The sequence below is a fragment of the Malaya genurostris genome, chromosome 2, assembly GCF_030247185.1.
Source record: "Malaya genurostris strain Urasoe2022 chromosome 2, Malgen_1.1, whole genome shotgun sequence".
Classification (NCBI taxonomy): Eukaryota; Metazoa; Arthropoda; class Insecta; order Diptera; family Culicidae; genus Malaya; species Malaya genurostris.
Window position 1 is genome coordinate 58,195,022 of NC_080571.1, and position 17,764 is coordinate 58,212,785.

At 36.8% G+C, this 17,764-nt stretch overlaps 1 protein-coding gene across 1 annotated transcript in view; it reads left to right on the forward strand.

Annotated features, from left to right (window-relative positions):
- The first annotated feature begins 228 nt into the window (after nt 1–228).
- LOC131432673 (ATP-binding cassette subfamily G member 4) overlaps nt 229–17,764 on the forward strand; it is a 114,979-nt gene continuing 97,443 nt past the window's right edge. The window contains exons 1-2 of the mRNA XM_058599081.1: nt 229–371; nt 509–899. The gene's annotated coding sequence lies outside the window, so the exon portion shown is untranslated. The remainder of the gene's footprint in view (nt 372–508; nt 900–17,764) is intronic.

The following is a 17,764-nucleotide window of genomic DNA, read 5'->3' on the forward strand; positions in this document are numbered from 1 at the left end:
TTCTCTCTCTCCGCACCACGAGCGCACGGGATTGCTCTCCCGTTATGAACAACCTCTCGGAAGCATTCTCACGTGAAATGTAAGAAAATCAGCGAATTTTCCGCGAATGGGTCATCAACATCGAAGTAGGCTTCCAACGGAGAGCGAGCAATGAAAAAAAAATTCAAAATGCTTACTCAACAGACCCAACCAGCTCGATGATAAACCGATGACGATTCAGTACATCTGCACCGAGCGTCCGGAACGGAATCAGCTGTTCAAAGTTCGTCTGCACTCGCGAGTAGCGCTTTGCCAATCCGGGCTACTGTGAGTTTCGGTTGGTGTTCCCGTTCGTTGGTGCTTCTCTTTCTGTTTTTTGATCGGGTTGCCAAGTAAGTGGAAGGTGGAAGTGAATTGGGAAGGAACAAGAAAGACGTAGTTTTTTTTTGAGATTGCAACAACCGATGATTTTTGACACAATTTTAGTGAATTGATGTACCTACTTCTGCTTCTATGGGGGGCGGTAGAGTTGTGTAATAACTCTGTACGGTTCTGTAAAATTATTCGGCTCCAGCAATTTACGTTTCGGGTGGTTGGACACTGGTGAAGAAAAAACTAATGGTGATTATGTACACTCATGCGTTGAAGAACAAAGAAAGCAAGCTGCACGGAGCTGTTTATGTTGCTACCGAGAGCACAGTGATTAGTCATTTCCAGATATGCGATTGGATTCGTCAGAAAGCACACTGAAGCTGCCTAACCATATACATAAACTCATCATTGCCAGACAACACACGACTGCCCATAATCGCAAATCAGATTCGGAATCGCCACGACAAGGGAAAATAACAGCAAATGTCAGATCCTAACATAGGACAACGAGTCGTTTGATGTGTAATTCAGAGGACGAACGAATTAAGGTAAATATACTGGGAAGGTCTCTATTTCTCTAATGGGATTATGAGTTTGGTCATGGAATTACAGTTCATTTTCATGTTTTCTTTTCCAAAACGGGGACACTAAGTTGAATTGAGTTATGATTTTTCTTTTATTTAGTTTAAATAAAAAAATCAGGTCAACGACAATAACTGGAATAGATAATGAATTAACTTTGCTCAGTTCAACATTTGAACTCACATGAACTCTTGACAGATACCAATCCAAATCCATTTATGCATTAGAACCAAATTCGGTTGGTGTGAATAAACGGGATCAAATCTCATCAATTCAAGGTTATTATGCAAATAGCGATTGGAACAGCAAGTCGATGTAAATTTCTCAATCGAAAACCAAGATATGTGATATAGATTGATTGATTTTGTTTTGTGTAGGTAGAGAAAACTGTTGGCTTGGAAAGTAATACATATTCCAATTTTATCCTGTTCAATTATCTAAATTATGCATACTTACATAAATAAATATACCGTTAAACAGAAGCTATCCGATTTTTTAAGCGTTTTTGGCGATTTTAAGTGCTTTCAAGTTTTCTAGATTTTGACAAATTACGTGGAACGGGGTGGTTCTATCACGACCCCACCTTTTTCTCAGCATTCTTGCTGGTAGCTTTTGAAAGCTTGCCATGCAACAGAACGGTGTAGAGAAGCATCTCAGGACGCAAAAAAGGCAATATTTTGTTGGGCAGGCAATATGTAGCAGTGGTCGAGCAAGTCAAAGATTCATCACTTTCGGAACAGCAAACCAGGAAATATACCATGAAGAATGTCTAAAGAAGCGATTGTTACCATTCCTACGCAGCCATGATGCTGCGTCGCTATTTTTATCTAATTTGGCATCTTGTCACTATGCCAAAGATGCTTTGGAATGGTATAAATCGAAATTGGCATATCTTCTTAACTCTTGTGAAGAGAGAACTCTCTCGATATAAACAACAGCTTATTTGTCACTTGAGCGTTAGTATTCACTAGAATATTAGTAGAATCAATTTACTAGAATATTTTATCACTATTGAATTCTACTATATACACATTCACTATGAATCTCACAACACTTTAAACATGTATAATAATCGTCACGCTTCCGAATGTTTGGAATTATTCCCACATGCTGCAGGGTAAAGGGTGGGGGATCATTTTCTAGGCATATCCTGTGTAAAATTCAGAATGAAATTTTATGAGAGAATATAATAAAATTATATAGAATTCAAAGCAGTGGCATCTCGAGACAAAATTCACGAGTTGTGCACTGCTTTTGTGGTATATCAGATGTAACAGTTCGCCGTAAGTGAAACCTTAAGATTGAGGAATGGATGTACGATAAAAAAGAATTCGATTCTCTGCACGTCGAGCAAATTTGTCAATTACTTCATCAATAGAACCGCTTCGAAGTTGCTACTGAGACAGTAATTTGTTTTCAACTGCCATAAGCATGAGCCACAGAAGGTATGCATAAAAGTTCTCACAGAGCCAAACGAGACAGAGAACAACAAATCTCTGAACTAAGCTGAGTAATTCCTTGAATCTGTGCACTAACTTATGTGCACGGAAAAGACACAAAATTTATCTTCAATATGAAGTTGGTTTTGGTGCACAAGACAAAGTGCTCGTGTTCAGAGCGCGCTGGAGATGCAGTCGAATCCTTCAATTTGACCAGTTGTGCACTGCACGAGGTGCACATTAGAACGAGACGCCACTGATGCAAAGCGTAAAAACTTTAGAACATCGTAAGCTTCACTTAAAACTAGAGATACAATGCCCCCAAGGTTTCGAAATTTGCAGAACATTGAGAATCTGAGCGCAAACGAATTCTGCTTCATAAGAAATTCGAAAATTATTTTCCCAAAAAAATTTTTTTCCAACCTCCAAAATCTTCGATGCTAATATGCTATTTCTTCCAAAGTTTATCTTGAACAAGTTATTATAGACATAGAAATAGGTCTAAATAACTGTAACTTTTCTTTTACTCAAATTAAAGACGCCAGAACTACTGTAGCTGAAGCCATTAAAAGTCCTCCATGGAAAAATCAACAAAATATTAATAAAAGTAAAACCAGCAAAGCAATTGCGAGAAAAGCCTGTTTTCCATTTTAAGGCTGACAAGGGAAACATAGTCGTTATCATAGACAAAGATGATTATGACAATCTAATAACTAATCCTAATTAATCTTAACTTCGTGTCAACCTCAGTCGCCTTAAAATTCCCAACCCCTCTTTACCAAAAATCAAAGGATTACCAAAGGTTCGGGAACTTGGTAACGAAATAAAGAAAGTACCCAAGTAGAAGTGATTTGTAAACCAATAACAAATTCTATTATTAAAACAAAACATCTCAAAGGTAGAAATAATTTATTATTTAGTTTGAAATAACGACTCTACAAATTTCTCAGAAACAATTAATGATTCACATAAAAACATAAAAATTCACCAGTGAGAAAGAAGAAAGCAGTAGTTTACCTTTTTTATGTGTTTTCATTGTACGGGACGCAAAAACTTTATCTACAAAGCGAGTAATACCAAATAATTCTAACCAATCTCACCAACACAAAATGACAGCATTTTACCATATGTTTCATAGACTGCTAACCTTGTCCATCAGAATAAAATAAAAGATAAAAATTTTGTCTTCGAAATTGGAAAGTTCAATGGATATAATAAAATTGAAAAACAATCACAACTTTTATTCCCTTCATTCAGAAAAAAATGAATATAATATCGATGGACTTTAATTCAAACATGGAACATCTCATTGAATCAAAAGTAAAACCTTTTGGTGTAGATTTAGTATTCAATAGTACCAATTACCAAACTTTGCTAAGCTCTACAAAAAATCCTACAGACAAATTGAAAAAAAATCCTAACAGATTTTCATCAACTCAGATGCAAAAAAGAGCTCTTGAAAATCTTTAAAAAAAATTCTTTAAAGAGTCCCCGACTTCCGATTCCGGTATTACAGCGCGATAAATGGAAAATGAGTATCCTTTTCATAAGCCCTGGCGAAACGTGTTGCAAATTTTTATCGGTAGGTGCTGGTACGGAAGAAGAAAACACCACCGCCTTTCGAACGAATCACACAGTTGTTTATTTTAGCCCGGTTTTAACCTATCCGTCATTCACCGGGGGAAATGTAAAGCAAAGCCTTGGTATTATATTCCTGTAGTGGAATTTGACCTTCTGGTTCAACAGACTTCACAGCCGATTCAGAGTGTACAGAACCATTGCATGGCTGGTGCTACGATTCTACTGACACTACGAATCCTTCCAGGTCGGGGCTCGAACATACGACAACTAGTTTGTAAGACCAGTTTCGTACAGCGTGCAGAGTTGCCACATTTAAATCTATATAAACTTGATGTAACTGTTTATGGATTGAAAAGGTTATGGTAGATTAAAGCTTGCTTCGGATAGAATTGGAACAAAGACAATTGTCTGTATTTCAGTTATTTATTATTGAATTCAAGATCTTTTTTTATACAAATGTAGCGTTTTCTTCATACTTAAAAAAAATACGGATAAAATTATTCGTCACTGTTTCGAAGGAATTCTCGAATTTTTCCTGTAACACGGCTCATTACGCGACGCACACTTTCTTCGACCATCGTTTCAGCTATCTCATTCCACCAGATCGTCATCTGATTAATGTCTTTGACAACCTTTCCCTTTGCCTTGAGTCTCCTCTTCATGATTGCCCAGTATTTCTCAATAGGGCGGAACTGGGGGCAGTTGGGTGGGTTAAGGTTTTTCGGAACAAAGTGGACCCCTTTCTCTGCATACCATTCTTAAACGATTTTGCTGTAATGACAGCTTACCAGATCTGGCCAAAGCATAACGGGATGGTCGTGGGATCGAATGAACGGCAAAATTCGTTTTTGGAGCACATTCGTTTTTTTTGCCACAGCTGCAAATGCCCTGCCAAATCAAAAATTTTCTTGCAAATTTGTCGGCAAAAACAAATTTAAATTTGGCTGCAACATCCCCCGAGCCGTTGCTAAGTAAAATTTTTGACCTGGGATTTGCCTGAAGTCAACCTTGACATAGGTTTCATCGTCCATCAGAAGACACCCGTCGAACTTGGCCAGAACATGATCATATAGTTTCCGAGCACGAGTTCTGACCACACTATTCTGTTTTATGGTCCGGTTTGGCTGTTTGCTAGCCCGATACGACTTGATTCCTTCCCGGAGTCGAGTTCTTCTCACGGTACTATGGGCAGCACCGAATTTTCTGGCCAAATCACGGTCCGACAGATTAGGATTCCTCTTAATCGTCTTCAAAATTTTACCACCCAGTTTCCGTTCGACAGTTCCACTCCGACGATTGGCTTGATGCTTCCGAATGTTCGTCAATGTTTCCTTATACCGTTTGATAACGCGCCATACGGTATTTCTGGGCAATTTCAGGTGTTTAGCTAGCCTAGATGCAGACCACAATGGATTTTCCAAATAACTGTGCACAATTTTTCCCTTCTTTCGGCTTCCATGTTGATTGTTTACAAAGTACAGTCGATTTGCGGAATGTCAAAAATCATACGTGAAGCTGACAAAATTCCCGACACGTGGGCGCCAAGAACTTCCAAATCCGTCCACCAGGAGCGCCACATTATGAGCAACAGTTTGTTCCAATTCTAAATGAAGCAAACTTTATACCCAAAGAATGTTTTTGATTTTACTCAAGTTTGAAAAAGAATTCTTGACAGAATCCTCTAGTGATGCCAAGCCTTAGAAATATTCGGACACCATTGCAACAACCGTATTGCTCTTCAAGAAGATTAAATTTTGGAAAAAACAATGTGTTGTATTTTTTGTCAGACTGGGAATTGTTTAACCGATGTATTAGAGATTTGTTTGAGTTCAGATACGCAGTTGTGCTCGTTCCGATTGTTAGAGTTTAATAAATGTTTGAATTACTTTGCCTTCGAGAAGCAAACTTCTTCTAAAGATCAATTTAAATTCAATTGATATAAATCATTTCATGTATTGAACTGCTGCGTTTTTAACAACGACGCCCAGAGCATGCCGATTTCAAAGAACGACTTCAAATACCTATTTTTTTAAACAGATTTTGTTGTGAATACGACTTACTTTACTATGGGGCGCCTTTTCGAATGTACCCTCTGAGAGAGTGATATGTTTTTGATCGTATATATCTCTTGTTGTTTCTAACGAATCAACATAACTTTTGCTACATGCCATCGGAAATATGATCACAATTTTATGATGAAATTTTCAGTTGTGTGACATAATCTCAAATAATTCAAAATTGAACTTTTCTGAAATGTTCGATATAAACGAGGAACAAAGAGGATAATTCATAAGGCGCGTTTGCCTTTCTCGTATTTTGAAAGCTCATAGCTCAGTTATCTGTGAAAGGATTTATATAATCTAACTACCAATAGAATCGAAATTTTTCAACTTAAACGTGTATAGCAACCGCATTGAAGTAGTTCAATAGAACACTATTGAAAAACCTGTCGCATTTGACCCGTAATTAATCGTAGTGAGTTCTACAATTTGGACCTTCTGAAAGGCAGGAATGAATCCCGTACAGCATCCTGATAGTTTCTTTCAATGAAATGCAAATCCAAAATGAAATAATCGGCAATAAAATTCTATATGCTGCTATTTTTATAGCAGTTAGGACTGCCCATTAGTGAAAAAGCTACAAACGAAATCACGTAAAAAGAAACCTCTTAACAAAAATTGGATCAGCTTGGATTCTATCGTCACTGCGAGCAGATGTATGGTGTGTCGTTTACAAAGCTAGTTTCGCTTCCGACAAGAGCGATTACGTCACAGCTGCCAGTCGTTTGTATAGGTGAAAACACAATGAAAAGGGGACAATGGTGGAGAGCTCTAAAAGTTTTCTGAAGAACTATTAGGATTTCTTCTTCGCAAATGGAAGGTAAAAATCCTTAAGTTTACCTCAAATCTAGAACTGTTTGATTAGATTTGTGCACTTTTCACTGTGAAATTCACAGTAATCGAGATCAAGTGAAGCCTTCTTTGTTTTTGCAAAAATGTGAAAAAGGAGAATGCTTGCATAATTCATACGATTTTTATTTTTTTTATTTAAAAAATATTTTATTCGGGCCTATTTGCGTACAAGCTTTACGTGGCCGATTTAGCTGAGTTTTCAGATAATTTTTTTTGTATGGGATCTCGTTGTCACCCTTTTTCTAGGGGGAGAGGAGCTTCCATTTCCCTCCTGCGAGGATTGAGGGGCAGTTTGTCCGCGGTTAGTCTCGTCATTCATTGCCGCATCGGTGGTATTGTTGTTGATTTCGTTGCTAGTTGCTGTAGATGCGTCTTGTTGTACATTGTTTGCAGTTGCTGGTTGGTTGGATGGTACGTTGTTAACTGCAGCTGGTGTACTTTGTTCTATAGGGGATACGTTGGATAGTTTCGTTGAAGGGGATGCTTCACTGTTGTTGGTGACTGTCACAGGTGTACTGGAGTTGCTTGGGGTTGGTGTGAAGGAAGCACCGTTGTCCTTTGGTGTAGTTGTCTCCTTGTCCAGTTTATCACATGGCTTACCGTAGTGAACAGCTTTTTGGCAATATTGACATGTGGCCATCTGATTGTCATAGGTAACAAGTGATTTGCACGGTATTCTTGTATCTTGACCGAAAATCACATAAGAAGGTATAGGCTTCTTCAAGGGTATGCGTAATAAACGTACGCCATTTAGAATACCGGGGAAAAAATTCTTCTACTTTTCTTTTTCGATAAAGAGAATCTCTCCATATTGGCACATAGTTTTGCGGATATAAGGATCGATGACGGTTGAGGGAAGATCATGCACACGCACTTCTATAGCACTATCTTCCATATATACTGGAATGTTGTACTTAATGTTCTCGTGCTCCACATAGTGCACATTGTTATTGCCTTTTGCGTATTGAATTGCATCCAACTCTTTATAAAACTGGATGTAAATAACATTATTTGTCTTATTGCATTGAAGTAAATGCACACGTTTGATGTCAAGATGCATTTGCTCCTTAAGCAAACCTTCAAGTTCTCGTATTGAAGGTCGAATTTTGCACTGCCTGAAGTCAACAACAATTGTATTCTTTCGTGTCGGCGGTAGCTTTTGTTCGTTTGGTTCACCAATTTTCGAGGTCGTTCTATTGTTCACTACACAATACTGTACTTGGTAAGCGTTATTATTAAATATCTGTTCATTTACCCCCGCTTTCTACTATTTGAGTTGTTTGCCGAGACTTTTCCATAAATTCATTAGACAATCTATCACATTACCACTTGATTGAAATTTGAGCATTGTTTAAAGGATTGAGAATATCAAATCTAAACTATCAATAGTAAGATTATTTATTTATTTTTATTTATTTATTTATTTATTTATTTTTCTATTTATTTATTTATTTATTTATTTATTTATTTATTTATTTATTTATTTATTTATTTATTTTGGAGCAGGGAAAAGCCCGATGGAGATGAAATTTGGCAATCTCTCTCTCCAGCAGGCATAAAACCTCCTCATCATTTGTATCAACAGATTACAATGATCCAACAGATACATTTGGGCTTAACACTAACAATTAAAACTAATAAATAAAACTAAATCAATAACCCTATCTATAACTAGTTGATGACACTAAGCATTGCAGGGCAGTAATAGCGCTCTTGCTTAAAAGGTGAGAGAGAAGAAAAAAGTGAATAGGTAAATGTTATAACATATAAGGGTTGGTGAGGGGGTGGGATGGTAAACGAGAGTGGGCTAACGACGGTGTTAGAATCGGCATGTAGATCTAATTAGTGACCAAAAAGATGGTGAAAGACAGAGAAAACGACGGGGTTAGAATCGGCATGAAGATCTGGTTAGTGACCGAAAAACGGATGGTGGATGACAAAGAAAAAGTAGAAGGGACGACCGAGTTAATTTCAACGAGCGAATCTAGTTAGTTTCCAATGAAGATTACAATACAATACAATACAGAATACAGACATTTTTCGCCAAAAAGCTGATTTGGGTGAATGTTAAATTTCGAATTGTTAAACATATTCTAAGAGTAGGAGCAAAAAGATATTCAAATGTGCATCGAAATTTTGAAACTTTTGGACGGATATGTATCCCATAATAAGATTTTTATTTGACGCTGGAGAACAATGGTGTAGAGACCATTAAATCAATGCAACGAAGATAATTACTGCAAAACTACATAATTTAAATTACATGATTACCGAATGGGTTATTGACTTATATGAAAAGCCCCGATTTTGACTTTCTCCATACCATTTGTCTTCCATCCGATCCAAACAGGTTAATTTTCGTTTCGTCAGTGAAAATTACATTGTTCCAAAAATCTTGAGGCTTATTCACATGTTCTTTCGCAAATTCCAGCCGCTTTTTGATATTGGCTTTGGAGAGTAGCAGTTTTTTCCGAGCTACTCGGCTCCCTTCGAATTTTCACTTTTTTATGATCTTGAATACTGTCGAATGTGATCTTCCAATGATTTCAGCAATTTCCCGTAACGATTTTCTACGACAGCAAAGACTTATTACCTGAGTTCGCGTGCTAATATCCGTTTCCTTTCTTTTCATAGCCATTTCCATTAAAACACAGTTTAATTGCAGTTAACAATGAATTTGATCACTGACCTAGCAGCTGACAGATGTTAATATATCACACTGATATAAAACACATCGAAAATTTTCGATTAACATATGTGTAGAATAGAACATGCTGACGAACACATAATTGTGTACTCAATTTTGCTACATTGAAAACGGCTCATTTATCATATTTTCGATTTTATTAAAATACTTAGAAACATTTAGCATACTTTGTGTGTACACATCTCAAGATGACAAATATATTTATTGTACTCCATCACAAATTTTCATTCATAGTGATATTTGTCTTGGAAATGTTAACTAACATGTGTGTGCACTCAATTTTGCGATAGACTGTACTTTGGTGAATTTCACTACAATAAAAGACACAATAGCTGTGTATGTTAGATTGTGCTCAAAGCAATGTATAGAAAGAAACCTTAGTAGCGCATTATAAACTGAAATTACACAAAACCAAACAGCTGTAATGACTTTTATTGAAACGGAATTTGCATCAAAATTAGCTTGAAGGACATGTTATTTCCTGAGTTCGTCAAAATTCCGTATATTTTAATTTTCAACTGATTTCAACTTCCAACGCCGTCCTTCCACAGTCAACGCCATGTAACCGATACGCATATGTTACCGCTAGAACGCAAAAATGTAGTGTGGATGAATGTAAAGCAACCCTTCGCATTCATACCAATACCAATGCTGCTTCCTAACCATGAACTAATGTCGCAACGAAATCATTCGCTAGTGACAGCGAATTATGACGCTGTTGATTTCCTACCGAACGGCACATTTTACCCCGACTTATGCTGACAAACGGCGCATGTCTCGAACGTAACTACGTTTCACTTGTGGCGGGTTCTTTGCGTTTCAAACCGACAGAAACGTGTGGATTTTATTTTGGTAGCCTGCTTCGATTTCACGGTGATGGAACTTACGGTAACGCAAATTTTCATCTACCTAATCTAACATCAGTCGTAGTAAGGATTCCCCGGGTGAAGACCAACAAATGAGTAACAATGTTGATAGAATATTGGCCCGAGTTGAAAGATTCAGAAATTGGACATTTTTGAAACACTTATGAAAACTGTAGAAAGTAGAATAAACACTCGAATCGAGGGATGAAAATATATGTATTTCAATCATAGTTCACATCTTCTGACAATAATTCATCGCTCGTCAGAATCGTTCTTGACGCATATATTAGTCTAAAACTAATTTTTTGGATATATGGAATTAGTAAAAGACCAGTTCTTTCTAAAATTTTAACATAAACTGTTGAAATTTACTGAAAACCAACAAAAAGGCTTTCCTCGATTAGCAACATCCATTCTGTTAGCTGAAGTGTAATAAAAATGACTTTGTTCGCTAAACTTTACACTAACCCATTCATAAAGAGAGCGAAAGTATATTAAAGTATAAGTGGATCAAGCACTCAAAAACGACCAGTTGAGTAGAAGAATTCTTGTGAGACAAGTTCCAGCTGAAAAAAAACGTTGAAAATCGTTTCACAAAATTCTCTGTCAGTCGATGCATGGCTGTCAAATTTGAGCTTGAACTCTACCAGAATACTAGCAGAAATCGCTGACAGACAACTGTCGGTCGTCAGGGATGAAACCTGACAGGCTAAATGCACAAAAGTTACATTAAAACAAATTCTCTCAAAATCCGTTTCCTGATCACAAAACGGTCATGGTTTGACAGTAAATTTGCATTGTCGCTATCATTCGACACAGTTCATCAAATTCATGATAACTATGCTTTTCTATAAAAGTACACTTATTACCTTTCTCATATAGAAAGTTTATGCAATCACTTGAATAACTAGTGAAAATATGCCCAGAGGGCTAAGTGTTCTATATCATTCGACACAGTTCATCAAGCTGAGCAAAGTGTGGGCCTGTGCGTGTATGTGTCAAATAATGTCACTCATAGAATAAAAAATCTCATAGTCCCATAGCTTGCTATTGAATTTCACACCGTCATTCAGAGCGACGATGCAAAACAAGGGTAAGATTCTTCTAGATTTCTAGATATGTAAGCTATATTAGTTACTTACCAAACGAACCGACTTCGGCTATACTGGTTCCAAGTTCCCGGTTCCAGAATTACCAGAAATAGTGGTCAAAAAGTCTTTCGAGTCTTCCGGAGGACAGTCATTGGAAAAAGATTTCATAATTCATTCTATTTTAACTTTTTATAATCCGAACAAGAAGTCTATAAAGATTTACCACAAATTTTGAATGTTCTATAGCAGCATTCTGTAAAAGAGTCCGTCTCGTAAAAATGCATATAATTTCTGTAAAGCAAGTTCTTAGGGTGCAGTGTAGTCTCAAAAATGCGCGCAATTTTAACAGCTTGAGTTGAACGAATCGTCGCACAAAACATAACAAGCAAAACCGACACATAGAAGTCAGTCATATTTTTGGTGATTGAGCGCAGTAGGTTTGTTTGCTTGTAAAAAAGAGACTCTTATTGATTCGTAAGGGATTTGTGAATATTCCACAATTCGAGTGTATCCTAATTCAACCTTTATTGTTATTGATTACTATTACACTAGAACTATAAACCATTAGTATTTATAATTGACTAACATGCTCACAATGTGTATTATGCCTGAGCTTATCGATTAAAAAACTGTTGAAATAGGATATTACTCACAAGATATTATTCACAAGACAACGAAAATGACCAAATAAATACATTTTCCATCAACGTATATATTTTTGATTAGTAATCTGCCGCCATATGATATGAATGTTATATGTTTCAATGTTCTAAATGAACGATAATCATTTCTTTCAGTAGCTTAATATCTACTGTTTACAAAACAAAGCACTTCAGTTACGTTAGAAAATTAACGATTTCTTAAAACACCCATTCTATTGTATTGAACTCGTTGTTATTTCCACACAAAACCCTATGCATAAATTCATGCCATTTTTTGCCTTTCTCATATAGTAAGGCTATGCAACCGCTGTTAAAACCTACTTTACAACCGAGACCCGGAGGGCTGAGTGTCATATACCATTCGACTCAGTTCGTCGAGATCACAAAATGTCTGTCTGTCTGTGTGTGTGATTCAAATAAAAGGTCTTTCGGTCTCATATAATTTTCTTGAATTTCATTTGAATCCGACTTCCGGTTCCGGAATTAGAAGGAAATATGTGCCAATTTTTTAACCGATTTTCACAAACTAAGAAGCAAAGAAAAGGTCTTAAAATTCTTTAAAAAGTCCCCGAAAAGTTGATTCTGATCCGACTTCCGGTTCCGCTATTACAGTGCGATTAGTGAAAATTTTCAATTTCATGAGTATTTTTTCAGAAGCGATGGCGAAACGAGGTGTACATTTTCATAGAACATGCTACTAAATTCTTCTAGTTTGCAGATCTTGTTTGTTAGTGAATGTATAAAACTACTTTGGGACTACTAGTCCCCGGTTTCCACTTCCGATAGCACCGATAATAGTAAAGAAAATCTCCAAAAACGGAACTCTCTTCGATTTCTCAGCAACGGTTAAGCCGATTTTCACGAATCATGATTCGAGTTAAAGCTCTCATTGTCTTAAAATACACTGTAATTTCATCCAGATCCGATTTCCGGTTCCGAAACTATAGGGCGATGAGTGTCAAAACTTTCAAATCGTCATTCAAAATGACGATGTAAAACTGGCCCACGTCGGTACGTGTAGCTTTGCTCCGTTCGCAGCGTGCTTTGTTCAATTTCGTATAGCGTGCAGGATTTTTAAGTCTATATTTTTCAGGTGAAAAAAATGTGAATCACTGAATCTGTTATTCAATTTGTACCTACTTATTAGTGTTATTATAAAATGATGATAACTATGCTTTTCTATAAAAGTATATTTATTACCTTTCTCATATAGAAAGTTTATGCAATCACTTGAATAACTAGTGAAAATATGCCCAGAGGGCTAAGTGTTCTATATCATTCGACACAGTTCATCAAGCTGAGCAAAGTGTGTGCCTGTGCGTGTATGTGTCAAATAATGTCACTCATAGAATAAAAAATCTGATAGTCCCATAGCTTGCTATTGAATTTCACACCGTCATTTAGAGCGACGATGCAAAAAAAAGGTAATATTCTTCTAGATTTCTAGATTTGTAAGCTATATTAGTTACTTACTAAACGAACCGACTTCGGCTATACTGGTTCCAAGTTCCCGGTTCCAGAATTACCAGAAATAGTGGTCAAAAAGTCTGACACAAGACTCGCTTAATTTTCTTAGAGATGATTTGATCGATTTCCATAAACAGACTCAAATAAAAGTTCTTATAGTATCATAGGGTAATCATTTAGTGCGACGATTCAAAATAAAGAAACAGTCTTATTAACACTCCAAATACCAAGCCTGAAAAAAAGTTGGAACGGTAACTTCGAGCTGTCATAGCTCAGCTGTTTTTGACGAATCTCAATAAATTTTACACCCTCGAATTTTGTGAAACGTGTAGATTGATTCAAAAACTTTGCAGCAGACGATTGGTAAAGGAAAACCAATGATTTTTTATTTTTCCCGTTCCAGGTTTTTTCACACGCCATATATGCCCTATCTGCTTTCCAATTTTCTTTCCTTTGACATAAGCGTCGCATAGAAAATATTGAACACTTCTACTTCACCGAGTCATAACATTGTTGTTAGTCAACCGATTTTTGAAATTTGTTCACCATTGGAAAGGTACTATTTCCAGAAATAAAATGCACTGAAAAAAAACGAAAAATAGGGTTGTCTACCCAAAGTTATAATGAAAACTGTGGATAGATGACCTCATAAAAGGTGGGACTTTTTACAATGATCGTAAATATCTCGACTTTCAAAGCGATGACCTATATATTTTTACACATCATTCGATTGCTAGTGATACCAGCTACAAGTTTTGCCCAACTACCATTCGATGCAGATGCTGCCTTTATATAAAACGCATAGTACACCTCCACTGTTTTGGCCCGATTTAGCGTCGGCTCACTATGACAAAACCACTCTCAATTGGCTTTCCAAGTAACAATTTTTGTTACGCTAGCTTTTTTGTGACTAGTTTGCAACCAGATATTTGAGTGATTGTTACTCACATCTAACCACTTGCATGACTCAAAAAGCGCAGTTTCTACTGAGAATTATAATATTATCACAATCGATGTTATTATCCCTATATTATTTTCTTCGTGTTTATGACAGTGCATAGAAAAAAAATGACTATTCTGCCTTTCACTATTTTCGGCAAAAAGTAGTTTTGAAAAAAGTAATATCCTGGTTTTATTTACGTTTCATACACTTCTTGAGACTCCATATTGTGCTCGCCATATTCAAGCCAAGAAAGGTTGTTTTGTTTGCATTTTCGTTATCATAACGTTGGGAAAACCTACCGATAACTATCGGAATCAATGAAGAAATTATATGTTATAATCTTATAATATCTATGTTATTGCTATATCAATTCAAAGGAACGATTCACATATACGCTAACGTATTTATAATGGTTTCGTAACGGAAAATAAACCTTTTTTCAACTTGTAGCTAGAAGCATAGCTGTGATTAAAGATATGTTAGAATCAAGTAACGATAACTTACAAATGATAGGTAGTTCAATGTTTACGTTATAAAGAAACACTGCTGTCACCTTGTTTTAACCAGTATAATATAAAAAACATGTTCGTGCTCTTGTTGCAACACAGTTGGGCTAAGTGGTATCAAAACTGGTTACGGGTTGCTACTATTGAAGTCAAATAAACTTATTTTCTACTAGTAGCTAGATATGTTTGGATCAAGTAACGATAGCTTATAAATTATATTTAATTCAATATGACACAAAGATGTTATGATTGGAAACCTAAATAACTATTTCGTAACTAGTTATGTTATGATGAAACATTGCTGTTACCATGTTTTAACCAGTATAACATAAAAAACATATTCGTGCTCTTGTTTCAACATAGTTTGGACTTTGTCGTATCAGAACTAGTTGCGAATTGCTACTTGGGTTGCGGAAAAGGGTATAAATTTCGTTGAGAAAAATATCAATCCACCAAATTGCCCTCAGCTTCGACCCATCGAACGTTACTGGGCAATCGTGAAGAGGGTCTTCAAGAAGACTGGTAAGGCAGCTGGGAACATGCAGGAGTTAAAAAAAAATTGGGCTCAAGCGTCCAAAAAATGCGATGCAACACTTGTCCGGAACTTGATGAAGAACGTTCGATCAAAAGTTCTAAAATTCGTGAAGGAATAACTTAAATTTCATCCGGTTTTCATTATGCTCAAGTTTAACCTCGTACAATGAAGGATCAATTTTTAGTTTGATCATAATTTGAAAGAAAAATTTGTGGATAGCTATTCAAGACAGTCATAAACTAGCTGAGATATTAGTCAAAATTCACGTGCCAAATTTTTTTACCGCCTTAGTATTCAGAATGTTAACGGGGGTTCAAAAACTTCTCCTAGCATTTTCAAACCATTTTTTTAGATCGTTTATTTGATATGGCACATAGCTTTGGCTTAGAGGTGCCAAAGTCTGTGTTATATTTTTTCGTACAATATAATTATTTGACATATATATATATACTAATACAAGGTTGGTGGGAGAGTTAAAAAGTGAGGTATACAATTATGTTTAAACTATAGAAAATTTAAGGTTAATGTTGAAAAAGGGAGCCGAGTTACTGACGGTTACTCCAGGTTAGTATGGAAAAAACAGATAGTTACATACACACTCAGATAAACATGCTTCCGGTGTGTGCTCGCGTTCGTTTTTCTAATCCTGAGTACGCAAGTGCGGCATCCAGCGACAGGACATCTTTTTCATTCAGAGAATCTTGCTGAAAGTATTATATGTTCGCTCAGTACGAATTGTTAGGGCACTCTCACTTTTCGGTCATCCAGGTGCAGATCTTGTTAGTTGATGGCCAAATAACTCATTTCGGTTTCCGGTTCCGAAAAAAAATGTTTAAAAATCCCAAAATTTCCATTACTTTATGTTGATTTTTCGAAGACTGTTCGACCGGCTTTCACCAACTCAGATTCAAATGAAAAATTTTAGTATCCCATACAGTACTATGAAATTTTATATGGATCCGACTTTCGGTTTTAGAATTATGTGTTGAGGCTACTCGGCCATCCATGGAAGTGGTCCATCAATGTCAACTTTCCTTTCTGAGCAACCTAGATAGCCGTATAGTGTCGGTAGCGGTTTCCCAACTGGGTAAGAATAACGCTACGGTCCACCTGTACCGTTTGTATAAGTCCACCAAACAAGTAAGCCGTGTGGCATCCGGCGGAATTATTTTCTACCAAGAATTGATCCACTGGTTTCCTGTTACATGTCGTAAAAGGCCACCAAAATAGGAACTCCTCAGTCAAAGTGTATTTCCGTGCCGAGGACTGAATGGCTGCAGGAGGTTAAACAATGCAGTCGTGAACGGAATATCTTGGGTTTTTCCCTTACTGGATACACGCAATACTTAGCAATCGACTTCTTTGTTCATCGCTTCGGCAAGCAGAGATTACAAAGCAGTGTGTCTGTGGGTGTCCTCAAGGTGGTGTACTATCCCCACTTTTATGGAACCTAGTCGCTGATGGTTTGTTAAGGAAACTTAATAACCTTGGATTTCCGACTTATGGTTTTGCCGACGATTATCATATATTGATGACCGGTATAAGCATTAACACTCTCTTTGATTTAACGCAGCAAGCCCTGCGATCTGTTGAGCAATGGTGTTGTCAGGTTGGATTATCTGTAAATCCGGGCAAAGCATCAATGGCGCTTTTCACTCATCGTAGGATAATCACAGGAGCTCGTCCGTTACAGTTCTTCGGTTCAGAGGTTACTGTGGTTGATCAAATTAAATACGTCGGGGTTATTCTTGACTCAAAACTGAATTGGTCTGCTCACATTGACTTCAGGATTAAAAGAGCTTGCATGACTTTCGGCCAATGCAGACGAGCTTTTGGAAAATCATGGGTACTCAAACCCAGATATATTCATTGGATCTACACAACTATTGTTAGACCAATTTTAGTATATGGATGTCTTGTATGGTGGCAGAAAGGAGAAGTCGTGACAGTTCAGTCAAAGCTAAATCATCTCCAAAGGATGGTCCTAATGGAGCATTCACGACAACTCCTACTGCTGCTCTAGAGGCGCTACTGTGCATTAAACCACTTCATGTGTTCCTAAAACAAGAAGCATTATCTTGTGCATACCGTCTTAAGGTTACAGGGCTTTGGAACAGTAACC